At 42.9% G+C, this 20546-nt stretch overlaps 1 long non-coding RNA gene across 1 annotated transcript; it reads left to right on the forward strand.

Moving 5' to 3' along the window:
• Positions 1-1389: 1389 nt before the first annotated feature.
• LOC121020517 (uncharacterized) lies at positions 1390-17116 on the forward strand. The gene is made up of 3 exons (XR_005786173.1): positions 1390-1511; positions 2290-2292; positions 17106-17116. It is a non-coding gene; the product is annotated as an uncharacterized LOC121020517 (long non-coding RNA).
• The last annotated feature ends 3430 nt before the right edge of the window (positions 17117-20546 follow it).

The raw sequence follows: 20546 nt of genomic DNA on the forward strand, positions 1-20546 counted from the left end.
TTTAATCTTACTTTATGTACTTTCTTAAAATTTTTTTTAATGTTTATTTATTTTTGAGAGAGAGAGAGAGAGAGAGAGAGAGAGAGAGAGAGAGAATAGAGTACAAGCAGGGGAGGGACAGGGAGAGAGGGAGACACAAAATCCGAAGCAGGCTCTAGGCTCTGAGCTGTCAGCACAGAGCCTGACATGGGGCTCGAACTCATGAACTATGAGCCGAAGTCGCACGCTTAACCGACTGAGCCACCCAGGTGCCCTAAGGACTTTCTTTAGAGATGGGGGTGGGGTATATGGAAATGTAGCAGAAGACCATAGTGGCAGCTTTAGGGCTGGAGTAAGATGTCCCTCCTCTTCTCCAAGTTGGTCCCTCTGGATCCTATGTCCTCATATCTCCTTGGGGACATTTGGGGACACTGTGCATCATTGTGTGGATGTCCATCTACATCAGTGTACAAGCGTCGCCTCAGGTGTGCAGGTCTCCCTTATCTTTCGAGAAGCCCCCCTTTACTTGCCACCCGATATGGCATCTACTAGCTGGTGTGTACTTGGCGTAAGGTCAGTGTAATGGAGGAAGTGTATTTGTCATCCTTTTTTTTTTTGAGTTTTATTTATTTAAGTAATCTCTACACCCAATGTACAGGCTCAAACTCATGACCCTGAGATCAAGAATCTCATGTTCTTCTGACTGAGCCAGCCAGAATGAATTTTTTTAAATTTTTAAATCTTATTTATTTTTGAGAGAGAGAGAGAGAGAGAGAGAGAGAGAGAGAGAGAGAGAGAATCCGAAGCAGGCTCCAGGCTCTGAGCTGTCAGCACGAAGCCCAATGTGGGACTCAAACCCACAAACGGTGAGATCATGACCTGAGCCAAAGTCGGATGCTTAACTGACTAAGCCACTCAGGCGACCTAAACCAGAATGAATTTTAATTAAGTTTCATTTTAACGTAAAAAACTGAAGCAGTATAAACTATTTTCCTATTAAATGCAAGCCTACCATTTTTGGCAGATCTACATTTCACTTTAAACATTGCATTACGTAGGTTACCGTTGTGTTGTTGTGCATGCATTGTGTGAGTATGTATCATCTAATATTAACATAAATACATCACCTATCTAATTGGTCAGTGGATGGATTCGAGCTAAATTCCTTTTTACGTGTACAGTGTAACACTGCAGTGTGTTTATTTGAATATTTTATGCAGAAAGCCCAAGTTACAGTGATGCTTAAGTGAATCATAATTGGTCAGTACCTTCAAATAGTATTATCTTAATTACAATATCTTTAAATCATTTTTTCTCGCAGTCGATGTTATAGTTACTTGTGTATAAATCTTATACCCTCTATTAAACATTGAGAATCTTAAGAAGCAGATCTTTAAGTATGGAAAACTTTTAAGTGTAAAATGAAGGCATTGGGGCACCTGGGTGGCTCAGTCAGTTAAGCATCTGACTCTGATTTTTGGCTCAGGTCATGATCTCAGGGTCGTGGGATCGAACCTGGCGTGGGGCTCCATGTTGCTAGAGAAGAGAATCTGCTTAAGATTCTCTCCCTCTCCCCCTCCCCCCCCAATAAATGAATAAACTTAAAAGAATAAAATGAAATAAAATGAAGATATACTACTGATGCAAAATGGAGTAGAGCCATAGAAGCTAGTGTTAAAACTGGAACAGGGCTGAAAAGCATATTGGAAAGAGGTAGATTACCAATTTCACAGCGAATGGTCATTGCAGTTTGCTGAGGCAGAGAAAAATGAAAAAGCGGTTACGTGAAACAAAATGCACGTGTGTTGTCTCCATCGTATGACTATTGAGAAGTACTTCCGAAAATGAGTTCCAGAGAATATGAATCAGGTGTTTGTAAAAGAAAAAAAAAGCGTTTGTGGTCCAATAAGTTTTGGAGGTGATGAGTATTTTATTTCTTTATTGGAGATTCACAATGTAACTTAGCATATTGAAAGCATTGCAGGGGCACCCAGGTGGCTCAGTTGGTTAAGCATCTGATTCTTGATTTCTGCCCGGGTCATCATCTCACGGTCCATGAGTTGGAGCCCCATGTCAGGCTCTGTGCTGACAGCGTGGAGCCTGCTTGGGGTTCTTTCTCTCTCCCTCTCTCTCTCTGCCCCTCCCCTGCTTGCATGCGCTCACTCCCTCTCTCAAAATAAATAAACTTAAAAAAATTTAAAAAAATGAAAGCATTGCAATATGTGGTAAGAAAAAAATTTTTTTTAAAATTTTTATTTATTTTGAGAGAGAGAGAGACAGAGTGCAAGTTGGGGAGGGGCAGAGAGAGAGGGAGTCACAGAATCCAAAGCAGGCTCCAGGCTCTGAGCCATCAGCACAGGGCCTGATGCAAGGCTTGAACCCACGAGCTATGACATCATGACCTCCGCCAAATTCAGAGGTCTAACTGACTGAGCCATCCAGGCTCCCTGAAAAAAAATTTTTTTTAACTTGATTTAACCCAGTGTCTCCTGAACCTACATTACCATTTAAAATTATGTTCTATTTTGTTTTATCTATTCAGATCACCTGCTGAAGAACGATACTGTTATTGCAGCCAAGTTTGGTGACTCTTATTCTCATGCAGTAAAGCTCTGGGCCAGGGGTTCTTGGCTGGTGCACTGGCAGAAACTGGGCTTGCCCCCTTCTAAATAATGCAGGCGGATTGTCTGGCCTTTGATGTGATGTGAACCGAAGAATGAATACAATTCAAACTAAACAAATAAGGCTCCAGGAAGTTGAGACTATGTGGATTGCTTTTGGCTGAGTCACTTGGAGGTGACAGTGATTCTGGAGGATAACCAACAATTTAAAAACTGATGCTGTAAGCCTGGGGATTTTCTTTTTGAGGTGTGCAAACTCCTTCTGGAATCATCTTCCTGGTTTGGGTGGTGCTTGGTATGAAACAATGGAATTTCTATGTTCGGCTCTGATAAGGAGAGAGGTGCCAGCATGCGTTAGGGCTGGAAAGTTACCTTCTTAAATTGAAGAAGTGCTTAGATACAGCTTAAGAGCTGTAGAATGATCGGGAACGTTTTACACAGAACGTCAATAAAGGTAACTGCAAAATGTGCACATCACGTGTTTTTAAAGACACGTCTCTGCTGCTCACGTTCCCTTACATGTTATTCCCAGGCGTGTTCGGCCCAGACCCCAGCTGGGATCTCTGAGGAGGGCGGCACAGACAATTTGGGACCAGAGGCAGAGGAGAAGAAAACGGCCTTCCAGGTAAAGGTCAGCCTTCGCTTGAAAGAGCAGTGTTGGGCGTGCAGGCTCAGGGGAAGTCTGCAGAGGGCAGCTGAGTGCTGGAAGGAGGTGGGGTTAAGTCTGGCCCGGCATTCTGCATTTAGACACGACTCTGTGGTGCATTTCAGCTCGGCTTCTGAATCAGTCGTCTTTTCCAGCGTGACTGTCAGCCTCTCGGTGAGCTCAGCCCTAGTCTCTGCCAGTTTGGACGTAGTCTATCTTGTCCTCGTGTTTGCCTTCTCCTGAGAGGGCTCTTTTCTAGCATGCGTGGACACCTCAGGCTGTGGTCCATTCGTCTGACCTGCTTGTCCGTCCCTCAGTGAGGGCACTTGGTCACCCCAAGCCACCACCATACAAATCCCCTCCCCTGCTTCTGAATGCCTCTCTGATGGGCTTCGTGTCTGTGGTTAGATCTCTCAGAGCTCTGTTTCCTTCTCTTTATCCTCAAGCCCCAGTTTGTAATAACCTTCAGACCTCCCTGTCTCCTCCAAAGCTTTCTGAGCCTCATCCGGTTTTTGCAAGGCGGTGGCTGGGCACTTGTGAGCTTTCAAGATAGGGTTTTCAGATTACGCGTGCGCGGTGTGTAATAATAAATGCATCCCTGTTTTAATTTTGTGACACTTGACCTTGAGGATTTACACCGATATTCCAGGGACGCTTCCCCTTGTTCAAACTGTTTGGGATTCTCCTTTTGAGTCTCCGGCATATTCTTTGGAAATCTTTCCATGGTAAAAGACCACTGTTTGTGGGCAGGCGTAATTTTTAGAGTAAAAATTACTTTGAGCCCAGAACGGTAACTAAGGTTGGTAATCATATGGGTCACGCGCACAATTGGGATAAAAACAATGAAGTGAGATTTATATTATGCGATGGGTGCCATACTGCCCTTAGTCCCGGGTAAGGGAGTGTCCCGATATTGGCCCATGACTCAGAGGGCCCTGCATAGATGACACACGCATTAAAAAAGAAAAAAGCAGGTGGACCGTCGATCACTCAGGGTCTAGAGCAAGCACAGTGCAGTACAACTCACATCCTTAAAGCATCTGCCCTCACGAGTTATTCTGTTCTGGCCCCAGGGAAGTACTTCTGGACAATTTCTGTGCAATACCCTTGATGTCTTTGAAACCAAAGGCAAACGCCAATGCTGTGGGTTTATGCTGCTGCCTGCACTGCTCTGGAGACAGCGGGTTTGGAGCAGGGGATGTGCTCAATACAAGAAAACAGAGATCAATAAGCGAGTCCAATGCGTTGTCTTGGAGAGCTGAATGCAATGGTTTCTTACTCCAGGAAGTATCATCTCCCAGTTAGCGTCTGTCTATTTCACCCATGTCTTCATGTTACTACTTGTGATCGAGGAGGCAGTTCATGGTGCCTGAGAATGATTTTGCAATATTAAGTATTAAGCGATTCATGTTACTTTTATTTTTTTTTATTTTTCTTTCTTTGTTTTTATAGAGAGAGCGCATGCACACAAGCAGGGCAGGGGTAGAGGGAGAGAGAGAATCTTAAGCAGGCTCCACACCCAGTGCAGAGCCCAGTGTGGGGCTTGATCCCGCAACCCTGAGATTATGACCTGAGCCGAAATCGAGAGTCGGATGCTTGACCGACTGTGCCATCCAGGTGCCCCGTGTTACTTTTAAATGTATGTGTAGGTCTCGATGTAATGTGTGTGAAGTATGATTCTAATGTTTTATAGTAGCTACAAATGGACATTGAAGACTAACACTGTGAGTAGCTTTATTTTTAGAAATATTTAATAACGTTTAATGAAAATCTCAAAAAAATTGCAACTTCAAATATTTGCTTTAAATTTTAGTATTCGCTAATTATAATTTGTAATCTGCCGTTTATATCAAAAGATGATTTTAAAAGTTTGGGGGAAAAAATGACTTCTTTGGAAAGTATATATATAAATAACTTTAGTTTTTAAATTTGTTGCTTTACATTTTTATGAAAATGGATTTAAATTACATATACCTCAATTACAAATTCACTTCGTTTTTTAATCTTTTAAGTTGTTACCATCAACACAACACGAATGATGTGCAAATCTTGATTAGTACAACATAACCAGTGATTTTTACTGATAGGAAGACAAAGAAATGTTCTGAAATAATTTATAAATTATATGTTTTAATGTTTTTACCCATCCAAGTTTGCCAACCCATCAGCAAAATATCCAAGCTTATGAAATAATAATTAAACTCAGTTGCCTTTGATATTTTGCTGACTTCCAGCCATACAAAATCCAAAACTTTCACATAGTGTTTCCCCCCCCGCCCCCCCCGGCTTTTATTATGAAGGTATATTTGTCAAGTGAGAAGGATGGGACATTGTTTATTCAACCGTAAGTTTGATTTATAAGTTTTAATTATTTAGCCATACGATATGTGCATCTCAACTTAAACTCTTGCCCCAGGCTCTGCAAATGGCAGGCATGGTCTGGGGCTTTAGAGCAAACGGATTCTAATCCTGTTTGGAGTACTGCCATCATAATGGTGATGCTTCCAAAGATGACCACTAAGGACAACACTCACTTGCAGAGACATATCTATTTAAAACTACTCATTTGTCTTTATGGCAGTATTTCCTTATCGCCGGTCACATGTTCAGCATGAACAATAGATAGATGTGTTCCTAAAAGGTAATGTGCAAATTGGACTTCCTGAGTGATTTACGGGACTCACAGTTGGTCAATTTTGTTTTTTATTTTATTTGTATCTTTTATTTTTTTAATTGATTACAAAATTTTTATTTTAGAGAGACAGATCGGAGAGAGAGAGAGCATGAGAAAGGGAGGGTCATAAGGAGAAGGAGAGGGAGAGGGAGTCTTAAGCAGGCTCCACACTCAGCACAGAGCTGAGACATGGGGCTCGATCCCATGACCTGAGCTGAAATCAAGAGTTGGACGCTCAACCGACTGAGCCACCCAGGTGTCCCCAGTTTTGTATTTTAGAGCAAATATTCTTTATAAAGCAAGTTATCACCTTCTAATTTACATATTTTTTGAAATCTGTGCTTGCTTTAAGTGATGGTTCAGCCCTGAACACCCATTAGAATCATCTGGAGTGGGTTTAAAAATTTTGATGTACTGTCCCACCCCAGGAGATTTTTTATCTAATTGGTCTGGGACAGGGCCCAGGCATCAGTATTTTATTAGTGTGCTTTTATGTATTTTTTGCTTCCAAGCTTCACTTTGAAATAATTATAAAGTCACAAGGAACTGCACAAAAAATAAAAGAAAAAAGTACAGGGAAGCCCCAGGTGCCCTTCACCCGGCGTCCCCCAGTGATTATCTTGCATCACCGTAGAACAATATCAATTCCGAGAAAATGTCACTCTGCAGAGTATATTCAGATTTCAGGTTTACACACGCTCGTGTGTGTGTGTGTGTGTGTGTGTGTGTGTGTGTGTGTGTGTATGTATTTATGCAGTTTTACCACAGGTGTAGATTCATGTGACCACCGCCACAATCAACATACAGAACTGTGCCGATCCTACAAGCCTCACTCCCTGCCCCCCTCCCCCAACATCTGGCAACTGCTGATCTGTTCTCTATTCCTATAATTTGGTATTTCAAGAATGTTATGGAAATGGGATCATACAGTACATAACATCTTGAGATTAGCATAACTCCCTTGAGAATCATATAAACTGTTGCACTATCAACATTTGTTCCCTAGCGGTCCATGGAATGGATGTACCCCGGTTTATTTAACCGCTCATCCATGGAGGGTGTATTTGGGTAGTTTCCAGTTTGGGCCTGTTACGAATAAAGCTGCCGTAAACATTCATGTAACAGGTTTTTGTGTGGAGCTTGATTTTCATTTCTCTGGCACAAATGACCAAATGTGGCATTGCTGGGTCATTTGACAAGTGTGTGTTTAGTTTTATAAGAAGCTGCCAACGCTTTTCCAGAGTGGCTGTACATTTCCACCAGCAATGTATGACTAATCCAGATTCTCCCCATCCTTGCCAGCATTTGGTGGTGTCGCTATTTTTTTTTTTTTTAGTCATTCTGATAAGTGTGTAGCACAATTTTATGGTTTTAAGTTGCAGTTCCCTAATCACTAATGATACTGAACATCCTTTCATGTGCTTATTCACTACCTTTATATCTTCTTGGGCGAAATGTCCCTTCATGGCTTTTGCCTACTTTTTAATGTGGATTGTTAAATTCAAATTTAAATTTTATCATGAATTTTTGAGAGTTCTTTATACCTTCTAGAAACAACTCCTTTGTCAGATCTATGGTTTGCAAATATTTTCTCTCACTCTGTAGCTTGTCTTTTTATTCTCCTATGTGTGTCTTTCACAGAGTAAAAGTTTTAGATTTCGATGAGACCCAATTTTTCAATTTTTCCTTTATGGATCATGCTTTTGGCATCAACTCTAAGAATTCTTCACTGAGACCTAGGTCCTAAAGAGATTCTGGTTTTTTTTTTTTTTTTTTTTTTTTTTTTTGCTAAAAGTTTTATAGTTTTGTATTTTATATTTACATCTGTGATGGATCTCGAGTTAGTTTGTGTATTAGGTATGAGATGTAGCCTGAGATTTGTTTTCTGCCTATGCACGTCCAGCTGCTACAACAGCGTTTCTTGAAAAGGCTGTCCTTTCTCAACTGAGTGTTTCTAACATCTTTGTCAAAAACCAGTTGGGCATATTTATGTGGGCCTATTTTCTAGGTTTTCTTTTCTGTTCCCCATCCCTGCATCAGCACCACACTGATCGATTACTGTAGCTATGGAAGCGTTAATATCAGGTAGAGTGAGTCCTACCATTTTATTCTTCTTTTCCAAAATTGTCTTATTCTAGGGCCTTTGCCTTTCCCGTGTAAATTTTATTTTTAAGGTTCATTTTTATTTATTTTTTGAGCGAGAGATAGAGAGTGAGCAGGGGAGGTACAGAGAGAGAGAGAGAGGGAGACAGAGTCCCAAGCAGGCTCCGCACTGTCAGGGCAGAGCCGGATGTGGAGCTCGAACTCACAAACCAACCATGAGCTGACATCACGAGTTGGATGATAAAGCTGCTGAGCCACCCAGGCACCCCTCCATATAAATTTTAGAATAAGCTTGTTTATGTCTTCCTAGAGATCACCTCAGGAAATTTTGATTCACTTCGTCTTTAATAGAGCCCTGGCCTCAGTCATTTATAAAAGCAACACCCCCACCAACCCCCCCCCCCCCCCCCCCCGGCCAGGTGATTCTGATGCATAGCCAAGGTTGTGAACTTTGGTTTAAAGCTAGACACATCTAAACAAAAATTATTCTTGGACAGTGTGTAACTCAAGCAAGCATTGGCTTAAAAGTTTGAAGAATAGGTGGGATCTTCGAAGGAAATGGATCATGAAATGAAATGTACAGCAGTGAAATGAGAAATAGGAATCACTTAGTGGCCTGGTACAATAGTCTCTATTAAATGCCCATCCTTGGGGCGTCTGGGTGGCTCAGTCGGTTAAGCATCTGACTCTGATTTTGGCTCAGGTCATGATCTCGTGGTCGTGGGATGGAGCCCCGTGTCAGACTAGCATCAGCCTCTGCCTTGAACGTGGCGCCTGCTCAAGATTCTCTCTCTCTCTCTCTCTCTCTCTCTCTCTCTCTCTCCCTCTCTCCCTCTCTCCCTCTGCCCCTCCCCCACTCAGGCTCTCTTTCTCTCTCTCCGTCTCAAAATAAATAAATAAATTATATGAATAAACGCTCATCCAAGGAGGTGGAAGCCTCGGTTTGAAAAAGCATCTCAACTAATCTTGATGAAGCTCCAAAGAATGGAAAGAATTGCTCTCTGGCCACAGCATTCTCACTTGGTTTCAACGCACACACACACACACACACACACACACACACACACAAGACTTAGGTGCTGCTGTGGCTATACCTGCTTGAGGCAAATACTCTAGACAGGCGTGGTGCAGTGTAAGAATGTGAAAGTATTCCCTCCATGCGGGTGGTGATGAGAAGACGTGTTGAAGGTTTAAAGGATTTTATTTATTTATTTTAACATTTATTCAGTTTTTGAGAGACAGAGCATGAGTGGAGGAGGGGCAGAGAGAGGGAGACAGAGAATCTGAGCAGGCTTCAGGCTCTGAGCTGTCAGCACAGAGCCTGATGTGGGGCCTGAACCCACAAACCGTGAGATCATGACCTGAGCCAAAGTTGGCCACTTAACCAACTGAGCCACCCAGGCGCCCTGGAAATTTAAAGGATCTTAAAAGGTGGGTCAACTCAATGAGACCATTTGAATCCTGAGCTGCATTCAGAAGCTTATCTGAAATAAAATCAATAATGGCAGATGTGGTAAAAGATTTGTTGTTGTTTTCTTTATTTTTTTTTAAGTTTTACTTATTTTGAGAGAGAGAGAGAGCGCGCAGGGGAGGGGCAGAGGGAGAGAGAGAAGGAGAGAGAAAATCCCAAGCAGGCTCTGTGCTGTCAGCATAGAGCCCGACGCGGGGCTCAAACTCACGAACCGTGAGATCATGACCTGAGCTGAAATCAAGAGTGGGACGCTTAACCGACTGAGCCACCATGTTTTTGTTATTTTAACTGAAAAACGTTTTAGCTGTGTCCAGTGAGCATCACCGTTATTACATGTCTTACAATCTCCCTATAATTTAGAGCAGCCACCGGTGACTAGTGAATATATGCTTGAGGGGATATCTGCTCTCTTTAAAGGTTCTAGCCACCCCTACAAATGAATACGTATTCGTACCGATAGAAATGACAGAAATATTAAAGTAATACCATTTCAGAGCACATTACAGTCCTTTGTCTACCTCCAACAGCTTACCGTGTAGCTGGCACCACCAGAGTTTGGGTCTGAAAACAGTTGGGGAAAGTTGATGTTTGTGACAACACATCCATTTCCCAAGGCTGCTTTCTGCAGTGGCCCCAGGAGGGGAAACAGAAGTCTTTTTCTTCACGGTTCCTTCCTCTTGCCCCAGTTCATTACCTTCCCCTGCTGGTGAATCTCTCTCACGGCGAAGGAAACGAGGCCACCTGCCAGCACAGGCCTCACTTTCACGCCCGCAGAGAACCTTGTTCAAGACCAAGATGCCTGGTCCCCAATTCCAGCCTTTCTGACACAAAGACCTCAAGTCCACGTTGTTGTTCTTTTTTTTTTTTTTTTTTTTTAAAGAAACGTAATTAGTTATGAGGTAGCTGGTAGTGTAGGCCCAAATGTTTACCTGGAAAACAAAACTTCTTTGAAGTTTTTTGTTTGTTTTTTTTTTAATTTTTTTTTTTCAACGTTTATTTATTTTTCAGACAGAGAGAGACAGAGCATGAACAGGGGAGGGGCGGAGAGAGAGGGAGACACAGAATCGGAAACAGGCTCCAGGCTCCGAGCCATCAGCCCAGAGCCCGACGCGGGGCTCGAACTCACGGGCCGCGAGATCGTGACCTGGCTGGAGTCGGGCGCTTAACCGACTGCGCCACCCAGGCGCCCCTGAAGTTTTGTTTAAAAGTGCTTCTCTACAGTTTATATCATCTTAAAGTCACAACGTATTCGTATTGGTTCAGTTCACAGCGCCTTTCTCCCGAATCTTCCATTGAGGTAGCCCCGGTCTGATAATGTGTCCTGCACGTCCTGTGGCTTTGAGGACCTCTACCATATGTCACCGCATGTCCTCCTTTACGGGAGACAGTGGTGAGAGTCTCTCCTGGCTGCCCATTCTCTCTCCAGCTGCTTGTCCTTTGGAAACTTCTCTGTTCTCTCAGCTGCCCTAACAATCCTCCTTTCTCACTGCTCCCGACTTCACTGAGAGTGCGACGGACCGCTTCGGTGCCCATGGATGTCCCCCCTCTTCTGGACTTGCCACCCTCACAACGAATGAGACGGAAGCCGGCCTCTCGTCTGAAATGTCACGGGAGGGGCTCCAGGTTCCGGCCGGCCCAGGAGGCGTCCCCACTAAGAGATGGTTCTTCGCCCGACACATGTGTTGTTCTGCCTCTTCTGCTCCTCCTCTTCTGCCGCCCCCTCCACCTGTTTCTGTGGCTCCCCCCTGCCACTTCCTCAGCAGTGATGGGACATCCCTTTCTCTGTGCCGCCCAGCCCCAGAGTCAGTTCCATGCCCTCGCCATTTACCTTCGAGACGTTTAGAGAGTTGTTTTTATGAGCACAGCCGTGACAGGACTAAACAGCAGCACAGGGACTTCCACGGCCAGAGATTTGGGAAACTGAGTTACAGCTGTGGGCTTTGTCACTCACAGGCCCAAACTGGCTGTTGCACTTTATGCAAGTTGGTCTTGTCCCAACTTCACCGGAAGCTCCTGAAGAGCAGGGACCGCGTCTTCTATTTTTTTTTTTCACCCTATTTTCCATAAGCTTCGTTGAGATTTGAGAAGGATGGGGGCGCCTGGCTGGCTGAGTCGGTGGAGCACGCGACTTTGATCTCAGGATGGTGAGTTTGAGCCCCACGTTGGGGGTAGAGTTTATTTAAAAAAGAGAATGGAGAAGGATGTTACAGATACAGCAAGAAGAGGTATAATGTAAAGAAAAGAGCATGGGCTTGGGAGTCTGTACAGATAGAATAATGGCCTCCCCAAAGAGGTGCACATCCTAACTCCCAGAACCTGTGAATTAAGATTGCAGCTGGAATTAAGGTTATTAGTCGGGTGTGCTGAAAAGTATTAGTCGGGTGGGCTTGATATACTCACAAGGATCCCTCGACATACAGAGGCAAAAGCGTCAGTGTCAGAGTGACCAGATGTCAAAAAGACCTGACCGGCCCTTGCTTACTTTGAAGACAGAGGGGACCCACGGATCATGGCCAATGTGAGAAGCTTCTAGAAGATGGAAAAGGCAAGCAGGTAGATGTTCTAGGGTCTCCAGAAAGGAGGGCCGCCCTGCTGACATTCTCATTTTAGCTGGGTGAAACTCATTTTGGACTTCTGAACTCCAGAATTGTAAGATAAAAATATCTGTTGCTCAAAGCCGCAAAGCTTAGGGTAATCTGTTATAGCCGCGATAGAAAACTAATAGAATCTGACAGTTTCTTTATCGCCACTTAGGCGTTTTATATGAATTTTGGCAAGCTACATGACCTCCTCATCTTCAAAGCAGGCATAATGACACAAACTCTGAAGGACTCTCATCAGGATTTAGCGAGACAACAGTATGTGTACTTGGGGCACAGTACCCACACATAGCTGATGCTTAGTGAACGTTAATTCTCTTTCCTATAGAAATGCTCGTTCCTAGCTTGTACTTGATCTAAGGATTTCTGGTAGATCATTCATGGTGAGTCAGCCTTTTCCTGAATACCCTGAGTGACAGAGAGCTCCCTCCACTCATTTCGTTTTCCAAATGATTGTTGTTACAGTCGTCCTCCCTGGTTTCTATGTACTGGTTTTAGTCTGTCTTTGGAGTTAATTGGAATAAATAGCCACACGAACCCTGCTAGCCTATAAAGTGCTTTTGTGCAAATGGGAAAAAAGACTGCCTCTTTTCAAGGTTTGTACTTTACTTTCCTCGGTTGGAAAATCGTCACTACAATGTGCCAGTTTGGTCGCACTAGGCACTTCGTTGCCACGGTTCACAAAATTGTTCACCATGTCTGAAGGATCCGGGATGTCTCCCAAGTGAAGGGCGCCCCCTTCAATGCAGCCCTAGGTGGAGTTCACCACTTGCGCGTCTAATCATGGCGCCCTTGAGTGACCACTGGTTTAAACGATGCTTTACAAGTGGGGAAACAGATTCAAATGTTTAACAAATGCCAAAGATCACATAGCAAGGTAGTGAGAAACCTTTCTGGCCTCCGACTTTCATCCAGTGCCTATTCTTTTCATTTCATGTCCTTTGTGATATCAAGTGAATGTCTCCGTGAATTCAGACAAGCGATTGGTAACAATGTTCTTAAGGTCAGGCCTGTTGGACAAAGAAGGGAAAGCTACTGAGGGATTCTTGGTGCCAGCAGCTTTATTTGATACAATCCCATTCTCCTGAGAAAAAGATCATTATATCCATTTTACAGATAAGGAAATAGATAGGTCAGCAAGTTGCTCAAATGCCTGAGACCAGCAAATAGTAAGTGCAAAGCCGGTCTTTGCCTCCAGTTCTGTCTGAATCCAAGGGCCCATGTTTTCCTTCTCCGCCCCACGCCATGTCTCACAGGGCAGGCCTCAAATGATTCTGGATTTTGGACTTCCTGTTACCTCTTATAGGTCAATGTCAGATTTTCTTTGTGCTTGGTTGCTTCCTTCATTCACCTTTCCTGCATATCGTTTACAAAATTCGAGTTAAATAGAGCCTGCAATTGAAACCATTTCTTTAGACCACCCCCCCACACCACTGCACCCGCCACCTCCCATCTCTACCTCTTTTGGCAATCATTTGCAATTATGAAATCAGAATTCCTCTCTTGAACGTATCCCAAGAGCCTTTTTGCATTCAGAGGAGTACTTGCTGATTAATTGATAGTAGACAGTTGATGAAGATTTTTGGAATTTAATTTAGGGATTCCTAGGGAGCCAGCATATTTGACAAACCGTATAGCCACAGGAATTTTAATTTTATCGTTGCTTTCATTTAACAATATATTTTATTTATTAAAAAAAATTTTTTAATGTTTATTTACTTTGGGGGGGGGAGGGGCAGAGAGAGAGGGAGACACAGAATCCAAAGCAGGCTCCAGGCTCTGAGCTGTCAGCACAGAGCCCGACACGGGGCTCGAACCCACGGACCGCGAGATCATGACCTGAGCTGATGCTGGACACTTAATCCACTGAGCCACCCAGACACCCTGACAGTACATTTTATTTTATTTATTTATTTTTTAAAATTTCTTTAATGTTTATTTATTTTTGAGAGAGAGACAGAGACAGAGAGAGACAGATCATGAGCGGGGAGGGGTAGAGAGAGAGGGAGCCCCAGAATCCGAAGCAGACTCTAGGCTCTGAGCTGTCAGCACAGAGCCCGATGTGGGGCTCGAACTCATGAACTGCAAGATCATGACCCGAGTCAAAGTTGGACGCTCAACCGACTGAGTCACCCAGGTGCCCCCTCTCCCCACAATACATTTTAAAGTGTTGTCTTCCTCCAGTCACTTAACATAGGTCTCAGGAAATGAGGGAATTAGCTTCAGTGATTTTTGTCACCTCCTCCTCTCCCTCATTTTACAATTAACAAATTAACTCAAAGGGGTTGAGTAATTAAACCAAACCTGGGCAGCTAGTTGGTGAAGAGACATGAATTTGAGAATGAAAAAAATGAGTTCAACTTAACAGGGATAAATACATCTGAAATTTAGAGCTAAAGTGGGCATTTGTTTTTATTAAGAGTCTGATATCCATTGTCCCTTCTTTTGGTAAGAGAACCCTAATTTTTTTTCTCCGAAAATTACTCTTCCCACTTTTTTTTCTCCACCCACCCCACCCCCTAACCTCCACTTTCAGTCTGTGTTGAGTGGAGTGAATGCAGTCTCAACACCACGGATGTGCACGTGGTACAGGCCTGGCCAATCAGAGTGGTGCATTCCTTGCTGGGTGCAGGGGAGACCAAGTGACTCTTCCGGAGCCGGGGAGACTCAGTCCTGGGATTACTGTTAGGACAGAATCACTGGGGTTACCGAGAGGATGTCCATCTTGCCATCTTAAGGGAACTTTGCCCAAGAATTGGAACCGTCCTAGAGAAAAGCAAAGCTTAGACAATGCAGAAGACCAGTCCTGAAAACACGGAGACCCTAGATCTAGATGTGTCTGCCGGGCGACTACTGTTAGATTTTTCTCAGTTATCTGACTAATTAGTTATGTGAGACAATAAATCTCTGACCTGTTTTTTGTGTGTGTGTGTTTTCATTGAGAAAGGATACTTGAAATGAGATTTCTGGCCCTTGCAACTAAAAGAAACAAATGAAAATATGATTTAAAAAAGCCAGTTGATCGGTATAGGATTGGGACACAGGGCCTACGGCTATTTGCATGGAAAAGGATCTTAGTGGACATTCTTACTCGTATTTAGTTGAGATCTGGTTTCCTGAAATACATAATATTAAGTCTTAGTTCTATACTGAGGAACCAAATGAAATCATGTAAATTTACTTCTATACGGCAGGGATATTATTAACCCCTAGAAAAAGCTGATGATAGGCCCCATCTACACTGAACTGGCCATGTCTCACTTGGAAGATTATTTTCAGTTTTGCGAAATGGGTTTTAAATAACACAGGGACAAAGAACATGGTCTCAGGAGGAAGGGGGCTAGGATAGGTTGAAATCTTAAAATCACAACATTATTGAAGGAATGGAAGTTTAGCCAAGAAAGTAAAGGCTTAGAGGAGGAGGGGAGGGGGCAGAGGGGAACTTTACACAGACCTTAACTGAGGTCAGTTGGAAGAAAATATATTTTATCATTTTCTTTCCTTTGGCAGAACTAGGAATAGTGGTTAAGAGTTTCAGAAAGGCAGGTTTTAACTCAACATGAGCAACATTTTTAGACAATGTGTTTTTTCCACTTTGTCTGTTGTGGGCTACATGTGAACCCCATATGTTGGTTATTTTCTTAGAAGAATCAGTTGACACAGTGGTTTTGCTGTTTTTTTTTTTCTTAAGTTCATTTATTTTGAGAGAGAGAGCACGTGCACATGTGAGTGGGGGTGGGGCAGAGAGAGAGAGAGGGAGAAAGAGAAGCCCAAGCAGGTTCCTTGCTGTCAGCTCAGAGCCCAACACAGGGCTCGATCCTTGGAACCTTGAGATCATGACCTGAGCCGAAACCAAGAATCGGATGCTCAACCGACTGAGCCACCCAGGCGTGCCCCATGTTTTCACTGTTTAAGCACAGTTCCTCTCCCTCCTCCAGTTGACGACTCAGAGTAGACTGTGTTGATCTGTGTTTCATTATATCTGCATGATCTGAGCCAATGTTGGGTAAGAGTGTTATGATATACATTGAATAAATGTATGAGTAAAATGGTTGTTGGTTTTTTAAAGCTCTCACATCAAAAACAATGTTCTACCTGCCTTAAGACTTTGTGAATTTATATAATTGACTTAAGTCAGCAGAATATAATTTACACTTTTCTGCTGCAAGGGTATGCGCTTAGCAGGACCTAGACTCTGTCTACTAAGAAGGAATTAAATGTGGCCTCGTGTAGTTTCCATATACTTTATACGAACTATCCCATCATATGTCATATGTCCTGTCCTACTGTGTCATCTTGATGCGTTAACTACCCCCCAAAGGCACTTCATGGAGGACTTTGTCTTATCAAACTCCATATGCAGGTACTGGGATGTTCTAGCCTGCTCAACAGGATAATAAAAAATAGAAATAGCACACTAAGAAAGGAGGAAAACACTGTAACTTTTTTAGGAAGATGATGTGATTATCTATATAGAAAACGCAAAAGAATCTTCATACAAATAAATCAAATTAATAATAAAAATTTAAAAGGTTGCCATTTGTCAGATGATGAATCAATTCCAAGAGTAAATTGCAGCAAACAGGACAGGTAATATAAAAAAGGAAAATTTGCAGGGCACCTGGGTGGCTCAGTGGGTTAAGCATCCGACTCTTGATCTCAGCTCAGGTCTTGATCTCAGGGTCGTGAGTGCAAGCCCTGCGTTGGGCTCTGTGCTGAGTGAGGAGTCTACTTAAAAGAGAGAAGGAAAGAAGGAAGGAAGGAAGGAAGGAAGGAAGGAAGGAAGGAAGGAAGATTTACAAGTGCAGCAGAAAACATATAGAGTTGTGGAATCACCTGTTTTACCCCTGGAACTGTGTGTCAACTATACTCAAATTAAAAAATAATAATCATAAGGCTATAGGAGTGCCTGGATGGCTCAGTTGGTTGAGCGTCCAACTTCTGCTCAGGTCATGATCTCGCAGTCTGTGAGTTCAGGCCCTGCATCAGGCTCTGGGCTGACAGCTCAGAGCCTGGAACCTGCTTCGGATTCTGTGTCCCCCTCTCTCTCTGCCCCTTCCCCGCTTGTGCTCTGTCTCTGTCTCTCTCTCAAAAATAAACTTTAAAAATTTTTTTTAAAAAAGATAAAGCTATAAAACTAAAACAAATAAAATTCAAATAATTGTTACCTTTGTGATGCTCTGAGAAGGGGGCACACGGGGCTTCTTAAGGCATTGGCTTTCAAATATTTTGTTCACTTTTTTCCGAAAAGAATTTTGAAAAACCATGCATTTACTCCTACATTTTAAAGTGAACATCAAAAGTTTTCCATTATAAGTTGAGAGAGTTGCAAAGAGCATGTGGTAAACATTGACATTTTAAAATAAAACTGCTATATCTTGCTTTTAAAAGTACTCAGTGGAATATAAAATGGTAATAATTTGATATTGTCACCAACCAACGGTTTCAAACACACGTGAACAAGCTCTTAACACTAAAAAAAGGTGTAAATCTTCCCTTTTGTCTCTTTGAATCCCATTTCTCCTCTATTTCTTTCACAAACCTTTGTCCTGATACATTTGTGTGCTTGAAAGTCCTCTACTGATTACCTTTCAGATTTTCCCAAACAAAACGCATATAAAGGTAATTCTTGACATCCATCTAATTTCCTGACATTATAAGGCTCTAAGATAAAAAATTCTTCTAGATGGAGTTATGTTTTACAATTGTTACTATACACTTGATCAAACTCAAGTGTGTTATAAATATTGATAATCATTTAATATAAAAAGCGAAATTTCCTAGAAATACATCTGTTTATAAGAATCATGATCTTATTTCTATGCTTTTAGTGAAGACAAGGGTTTATACTGGTAAGAGCTGGTAGGACTACCAGTTCATTTATTTAAAAATTTTTATTAATTGGGGCGCCTGGGTGGCTCAGTCGGTTGAGCGTCTGACTTCAGCTCAGGTCATGATCTCACGGTTCGTGAGTTCGAATCCCGCGTCAGGCTCTGTGCTGACAGCTCAGAGCCTGGAGCCTGCTTCGGATTCTGGGTCTCCCTCTCTCTCTGCTCCTCCCCTGCTCACACTCTGTCTCTCTCTCAAAAATAAATAAATATTTTAAAAAATTAAAAAAATTTTTATGAATAGAAGATAGAGGAACACCTGCCAGGCTCAGTCGGTGGATTATGTGACCCTTGATCTCAGGGTGGTGAGTTTGAGCCCTATGTTGGCTGTAAAGGTTGCTACAAAAAAAACAGGAGGTAGAAAATTATAGGCATTTTATGGGATGAAATAAGATGAGGAAATTCATAATATAATCATTAAAATAGGTTTTAATTACTACATTCAGTACCACATACCAAAATGGAACAAAATTATATAAAAGTTTTATCTTTGGATCTTTCCCAGAGTTATCCTGAAAATTTTGGCAGTCCTAGAAAACATTCCAGTTACATTGAAAAGAATCAGAATCATTCTACTTCTTCAGCTGATCCACATGTTTTTATTTCCAACAAATGACACAGCCTAGGAGAGAATATTGAGAATACCTGAAAATAAATGCTTATTTTTTAAATATGAAAAAAAAAAAAAGCCCAAGTTTTTAGTGTTGAATGTTGCTCGTCCACGTTCTCTTTGTTTTGGCCTCCTAGGACCTTTCCCCATTCTTTGAAAACGGGTCAGGGAAGAAAGAGGTAAAAATCACCATTGCTTCTTCCCCTTCCTTATTACCGTCATAGATCTGGTTTCAGCACGTCTCCACAGGAGCTAAAATACTCGTTTCTAAAATGTATGCTTTACTCGTAACAGAAATACGTACAAAATGGGAAACAACACAAGCTCTGTGGGTTTACAGTACCTTGCTGAATCCTTCAGGAGACCTGGCTATCTGGAATGAGAGGGTTCACACCCCTGGACGGTGGTTCACTGTGAGATTTGCCACGGGTGCTCTGGTCACGTGGAAGGATTATTGTGAACTCAAGAGTTCTCAGGCAAATTGGCTTTAGGAAGAGTATATATGGGATTTGGGTATCGAGAAATAGACTTCCTGAAACTGGTAGGTGCTTCAGTACCCCCGGAAACTCCTTATGTACCTGAGTGGGGGTGGAGGGGTAAGGCGAAGGGGGGGGGGGGTTGCGTCTCCATTTGAAGAGCAGTGTTGATGGTATTCCTGATGTTCTATTTCTTAAAATGGGTTGAGGGAACGTGCATACCTGCTTTACCTGACTATTTTTATTTAAATTATATATATATATATATAATTACATTTATACATTTGATATATCTTTCTATAAATGTAGTTTTGGAAATCTACCATGTTTTCGCATGGTACCATGTTTTCCCTCCTCCCCCCCGCCCCCCGGGGCCCGCCCCCCGGGCGGGGGGGGGGTGCAGCCCAGGAAGATTGGGTTCATAGTGACACAAGGAAGCTGAAGGACTCTGTAAAAATCTGCTTTTGGCTCCTTTTTCTGCTTCCATTTTTGCTAGGACCTGCACCCCTACCCCACTTTAAATATGCCTCATAATGCAAATAGTGTATGTCCTCCTTATAAGGGGCAAGGAGTTAATGATTTCTTTAAAACAGATGACATCTAAAGAAGGATCAGGTGAGAATGACTGGATGAAGTCATCATATGCATATTCTAGACCACTGACACTGGACATCTTCACTCCGAGGTACCCTGGCTCCAAGGACAAAGGCCCCCTGGGCCTCTGGTTCCTGGATGCCTGAGGTGATACAGACGCCAGATCACTGTCCTCAGGAAAAACACCCAGACCCCAAACAAAGATGAGACTCCCTTCTTTCCTTTATGAGTCTCCCACTCTGTTTGTACCTGTATTCTCTCTATTCCTTCAACAAACTCTTTTGCCTCTTTCTGGCTCGTGCTTGATTTCCATCCTGTGCGAAGCCAAGGACCCTCTTGGTTGGTCCTATGGGACCCCCCCCCCCCCCCCCCCCGGGTCCTCAGACCTGGCCTGCCTGCCATCAATAGGCGTGTGTTCCCTGAAAGGGAGATATGTGCAGAATGACCTCCAAAGGAGCTGGAAGACTGAAGGACAAAGTCAATAAGTCCAGCTTTGTGAGAAATGGTTTTTTAAGGGGACTTATGGACAGAAATATGTCTTGGGCTGTGCAACAGGAGTAGATCTTCGCAAGACCACCCCCTGCTCGACCTACTTTTATAGCCCTAGAGGCTGGAAATACATGCGGGGAGCATCCAGGAGGAGAATGTTTGAGAACAGGTGCATGTCATAGTGTATCTCTGAGGTGGATGAAGGACATTTTGCCCCTAGGGAGCGCTTAAGGATGTAGTTAAACAAAAGGAAAGAATGTGGGGTGAGGGGGGCTGCGCTCAAGAAGTTTTCAGGTCACAGAAAAGCCATCATGGTAGATTTGTCCAAGATGATGGTAGTCTGGTTCACACAGTGTGACTGTGGGAAAGAACATAAAATTTTCATAGCTGGCAGG

The sequence above is a fragment of the Herpailurus yagouaroundi genome, unplaced genomic scaffold, assembly GCF_014898765.1.
Source record: "Herpailurus yagouaroundi ecotype Mexico unplaced genomic scaffold, PumYag 250, whole genome shotgun sequence".
NCBI lineage: Eukaryota > Metazoa > Chordata > Mammalia > Carnivora > Felidae > Herpailurus > Herpailurus yagouaroundi.